This window comes from Schistocerca americana, chromosome 11, assembly GCF_021461395.2.
Source record: "Schistocerca americana isolate TAMUIC-IGC-003095 chromosome 11, iqSchAmer2.1, whole genome shotgun sequence".
NCBI lineage: Eukaryota > Metazoa > Arthropoda > Insecta > Orthoptera > Acrididae > Schistocerca > Schistocerca americana.
The window spans coordinates 52545504-52551503 of NC_060129.1; the positions used below are offsets into that span (position 1 = coordinate 52545504).

At 43.4% G+C, this 6000-nt stretch overlaps 1 protein-coding gene across 1 annotated transcript in view; it reads right to left on the reverse strand.

Moving 5' to 3' along the window:
• The window catches only part of LOC124553878 (ankyrin-3-like), a 58267-nt gene extending 52592 nt beyond the window's left edge, over positions 1 to 5675 (reverse strand). The window contains exon 1 of the mRNA XM_047127881.1: positions 5624 to 5675. The gene's annotated coding sequence lies outside the window, so the exon portion shown is untranslated. The remainder of the gene's footprint in view (positions 1 to 5623) is intronic.
• Between the last annotated feature and the right edge of the window lie 325 nt (positions 5676 to 6000).

The window sequence follows — 6000 nt, forward strand, 5'->3', positions numbered from 1 at the left end:
GCCTGACTCATGCCACTTCCACAATCGATTGCACAGGAGGTACTGTGTTGATCAACTGCAACAATAGCAAGAAAATTAATTTCCCCCCATCTGTCATCACTTGTTTCATCCTGTTGCGTTACATAGTTGTTACACTATCATTTTCACACAACTGAGTGAGAAGATGGCCGAGATTGGGCTCCTGCCGCATGCACTGCATTCTTCCTACACTCTCCATACACCATGAACATGTCAGCTTTTTCTGCACCGATAAATCCCATTGTACACACATGAGATACTGCTTAGACTGTCACTTAGTAACTCATAGCAGTGCACTCAAGGAACACACAAGCACACTGTAAACCAACGTAACAACATCGATCTAACAACTATGCTGGTTGAATGGCACAAAGAAGTGTCAATGTGGAAACTTTTCACAATGTGATATCCCATAACTGGCTCGCACTAGACTTCTGCAGCAAACAGCACTGAAATAATAGTTTACCCCATTTTTAGTTTGTTACTGGCAATAAGATTTGTTTCATTTGAAAAATTGCAGGTACAGAAAATACAGTTTCTAAGTATTATTACAATCTGTGTATTGACTAACAGTAAGAAACTCTGGCTTCCAATTCATTCTGTGAAAACTGCACGTCAATATCACATCCCATTTCCATAATATTTGCAGTGCAAGTTTGAGATGGTTCACCCTGCAGTCGCCATACAGAGCACCACAACATATAAATCAAGAGAAGAAAATGGTTTCAAGCCCTTGACATGTAGGCCACACAGTATTATAGGTGTGTTTTGGGAGTATTATCAGCTTGTTTTGTCATCACGTTTAATAGGGGCTACATGTCTGGGGAGGTTGAAATACACAGAGAAGGGAATGCTAGAGAAAGGAGCAGATGGGGATGGATGGGGATAAAGAGGGATGGAAAGGGAGATGGAGCACCAAGAGATGAATAATGAGAGCTTTATAGCGTAAACTCACGAATCCAGTCACAGATGATACTCCACAGGTATGTATTTTTATTAGAAGCTGGTCGTGAGGAACGGTGTCAAAAGCTATCTGTAGGTCTAGAATTATGGAATCAACTACAGGTCCTCTGTCGATAGCAGTAATTACTTTGTGTGGACAATAACCCAGTAGGGTTCCATAAGAAAGATATTTCCTGAGTCAGTGCTGTCCATGTGCCGATGATTCAAGGTACTTTATAAAATTGGATCAGCCTGTATATTCCAAAATCTTACTGACTATAATGTCTGTGATATGGGTGTACAGTTTGCAGGATCAGCTGTATGTCACTGTTCCCACAATTTCACTTGCAAACCTGTATGGCACATATATTGCATACATCTCTGCCTGCACACTGTCTTCATCCATCTCCTCCTCACCCCTCTGTCTGTCTGCCCAGTCCTATGCCCTCATCATTTTCCATCTTACAACTACTCACCTACACTATCCATCTGGCTCCTGCAACCCCTGTCTCAGTTCATCTCATTCTCCCTCTACCTCTGATTATCTCCTCTATTTTCTCTCTCTACATCTCCTCCTCCTCCCTCTCACTCTGTCCATCTTCTGCATCCTCTCTCTCCATTTTCTCCTTTCCCTTTTCTCACTGTTCACATCCTCCTCCCCACTTTGTCCATAGCCTTTCCATCACTCTCCCTCTCCATCTCTTCCTGCCTCCAATCTGTTATTCCATCTAAATCTGCCCCCTCTATATACACATTTCCTCTTGCACCTTCTCCCTTTGCATCTCCCATCCTTCCCTATCCACTTCCTCCTGGCCTCTTTCTCTTATCCATCTCCTCCTGCCACCGTTTCTCTTTCCATTATCTCCTACACCTCTCTACCTTTCTGTCCTCCTCTTCTCCAAACCCATCTCTTCTTCACTGGCCACTGTGGCCGAGCCGTTCTAGGCGCTTCAGTCTGGAACCATGCAGCTGATACAGTCGTAGGTTCGAATCATGCCTTGGGCATTGATGTGTGTGATGTTCTTAGGTTAGTTAGGTTTAATTAGTGCTAAGTCTACAGGACTGATAACCTCAGATATTAACTCCCATAGCGCTTAGAGCCATTTTGAACCATCTCTTCTTTCCTACATTTTTTCCTCTCCTCCTGCCCATCTCTCCTACCCATCTCCTCCTATCCCCCACTCATCTACCCCAGCCGCCTCTCATCATTCATCTTCTACTCCCGGCCACTCAGTGTTCACCTCCTCCCACTCCCATCTCTCTTTATGTCTTCTCCTGCTCCTCTCTCAGTCCATCGCCTCCTATCATCTCCCCCTGCCTCCACTTACCCAGTCCATCATTTCCTGGTCCCTCCCTCAGTCCATCCCCTCCTCTATCCATTTAGAAATTCCCCAGCCATGCCCACCCACATATGTAGCCATTACTAAACATGTCGATAAAGCAGGCTGATAATATTCCCACAACAAACATATTGTGGATTGCAGCTTACTCATCAGGGACTTGAAACCAATCAGAGCCCCTGATGTCATGCAAAGAAAATCGATAAACCAGGTTAATTTTACTTGATCCCAACACACTGTTGTTCAGTACAGCCTACCCACTGTAAAACCATTTTGTACAGTCGATTAGTAGGCATCACAGCAAAGCAGGTTCCTAAGACCAGCCACCTCTATATGAACACAACATGCCTATTATACGGAGCAGCTGATATGGCATGAGCTGTCAAAATACGATATGGTCCATATTCCCACTCCAATCGACCTGGAAGGCTACAAGACGAGCAGTGATGATGCTCATACATCATGTAGTTTGTTTGTTTGTCATATTTCGGTGAAATGGGTCCAGGGGTTTAGTGGGAGGTCATAGGCAAACACTACGAGAACAAAAGCATCCGGACACCCCCACAACAAAAGCATCCGGACACCCCCATAAACATAAGTTTTTCATATTAGGTGCAATGTTTGCTACCTACTGCCAGGAACTCCATATGACCGACATCTGCAGTCATTCGTCACCGTGAGACAGCAGAATGGGGCGCTCTGCGAAACTCACAGACTTCGAATGTGGCCAGGTCATTAGGTGTCACTTGTGTCATACGTCTGCACGCGAGATTTACACAATCCTAAATATCACTAGGTCCACTATTTCCAATGTGATACAGCACAAAAGCGTACAGGCTGATCTCGTCTGTTGACTGACAGAGAGCGCCTACAGTTGAAGAGGGTCGTAATGTGTTATAAACAGACATCTGCCCAGACCATCATACAGGAATTCCAAACTGCAATAGGATCCACGGCAAGTACTATGACTTGGGTGGGCGGTGAGAAAACTTGGGTCTCGTGGTCGAGCGGCTGCTCATAAGCCAAGCATCACGCTCGCAAACTGTAAGAGGTTAAATTAAAGTATGATTTCTATTTATCTTGTTACTGGTCTGTTGAATCTAATAAAACATGACCCAGACGTCTATCGGCAGTGGAACGTCCAGAGAAGGCAAGGTTGTTATACAAGTAAATTTGTTTACTTTTCATTAAGAATGTAGAAATGTTTATGTCATTGTTGGTTACCAATAATGAGTTGTTTCAGTCGTTCCCTAACCTTTACACGAGTTAGTTTTCTGTACTGTTCAATCAAAGAACACAATAAGAACAGTGTATTTAAGTAAAACCATATAGTAACTGTTGTAGTTTGTAGATTATTTCTGAAATAGGGATGCCTTTCAAATTTACGACGTATGAATACGCCGATATAGTGTTTATTTATGGAAAATGTGATGGCAATGCTACGGCTGAAATTAACGAATATCGCGGACGTTATCCATCTCGGAGGATTCCGAATGGACGAATCATTAGTGGAGTATTTCGAATGTTACAGGAGACAGGTTCTCTACCTAGCGTTCATAATCAGTACGAGAGCTCGACACGTGAAGACGATGATGAAGATATTATGGATGCTGTTCAAGGTAGCCTGTGTACGGTACACGGCGTATCTCTCAACTGTTAGGCATTTCACAATGTAAGGTGTGATGTACACTGAAGTACAATAATGTGTGACTCTACCATAAACACAAAGAGATCCTGCCCTTCGCTTGGAGTTTTGCACCTGGTTAAAAACTAATCGACAGTTACACAAATACGTTATATTTATTGATGAGGCACTGTTTACTCGAGATAGTATAAACAATTTTTTTAACGAGTACGTATGGTCTGAAGGAAACCCACAAGTAACAGTGCAGCGCAATTTCCAGCAGCGATTTAGGATAAATTTGTTGTCTGGTATAATCAACACTCACTTTATTGGACCATTCATTTTCCCAGGACGTCTAACTGGCATGTCGTACTTACAATTCCTTCAAGAAGAAATGCCCCACTTGCCCGAAGATATTCCGCTTGCTACGCGACTGCAAATGTAATTTCAATATGACGGCGCGCCTCCACATTTCACCAGCGCAGATACTGCACATTTAAATGAACATTTTCCCCAGAAATGGGTTGGTCGTGGTGCTATACGTCTGTGGCCACCCAGATTGCCCGATTTAACACCAATGGATTTTCGTTTATGGGGATGGATGAAAGGCATAGATTATGATGACAAAGTCAATAAACGTGAGGCACTACTTGGTTGCATTATGAATGCAATAGACGAAATTATGAACAAGTCTGCGAAACTGAAAGAAGCAACAAAATCTGTTCATACACGTGCAGCTAAATGCACTGAACTCGGTGGAGACGTTTTTGAACATTTATTGTGATTGTGATTGTATTGAGAAATTTTATGTACTTTATAGAAGTTTCTTAACGGTGAGCTTTGTTTTTCTTTTCGGTTTAACACGAATTCACGTGTGCTGTGGTATAAATAAAAGCAGATTATCTGACACGTTCATACAGTTAACGCTTTTACCACAATTTTTCCAAAATTAAATTCTCTACCACTTCTGTTGAAAACTTTCTGCAATTGTCTCGAATTTAAAAAAACAAATTAGGCCAAGTAGTTAATAAATTTAAAATTTCACGAAATTACGCCTTTGCTTCTCTGGATATTCCGGAAAACTATTGTAGATACACGCCTGGGACACGTTTTATTAGATTCATCAGACCAATAACAACAAAATAAATGGGAATCGTGCTTTACTTTAATCTCATCCAGTTTTGCGATATCTTCATATTAGCGAAGTTGCTAAATTTTAGGCAAAATTTTTACTAGCCATAACTCCGTAACTAAACATTTGCATATCTTCGTGAATCACCCTGTATATGAGGACTGTACAGCAGTATTCCAGCAGATCTGTACTCCTTCAGTTGTCGGATCTGACAAGTTTGCATCGAAAGTAGCATGCGCTCGGGAACCTGTGTCTACTGCACACAACATGTAACAATAGTTAGTGTGACCAGTGGCGCCACTACGTCGACTGTGCCGTAAGATTCAGTAGCTGCTGAAATGCGAAGATGACGGGAACCGATACCGGAATGCATATCAAGAGTTGTTGCGCTAGAGGTCGTAGAAACATTTGAGAAAATTGTGTTAAAACTCGATACCACCTCTAGCTAGTCTCGTTTTCACAGATACCGATATTAAGGAGGATAACATTGAGAACAGGAGACCGTCAAGTTGAGGAAAGTGATACGCACGGCACATCGCACAGTGCTGGATGAAACACATAGCTTACCAGATGTGTGAGTTCTGTTCTGTGCCGCTGCAGCCAGTGTAGTGGGCTGTCGCGAAGATCGCCTTTTATCCTTATCTTGGGCACTGCCGGACTACTCTGTCCGCAGTCTGCCCTCCGCTCCAGAACCCCCCCCCCCCCCCTCCTCCCGCGCTTCCTGGTCAAATTTTCTCGGCGTCCGACATTGGAAGTATTCTTGCGCAACGCCTCGTAGCACTGACCTCAAGGGCACGAGATAACTATGGCAACCGCTCTGCTGCTCATTCTGACTTCGCGGCATTTTCCAAACCGACTCCGTGTTAGCCAGGGACCTGCTCACAGCAGGGTGCTCACATCAGAGCCTGTTCCAGTCCATCCCCTGACAAGCACGCCATGAGGAT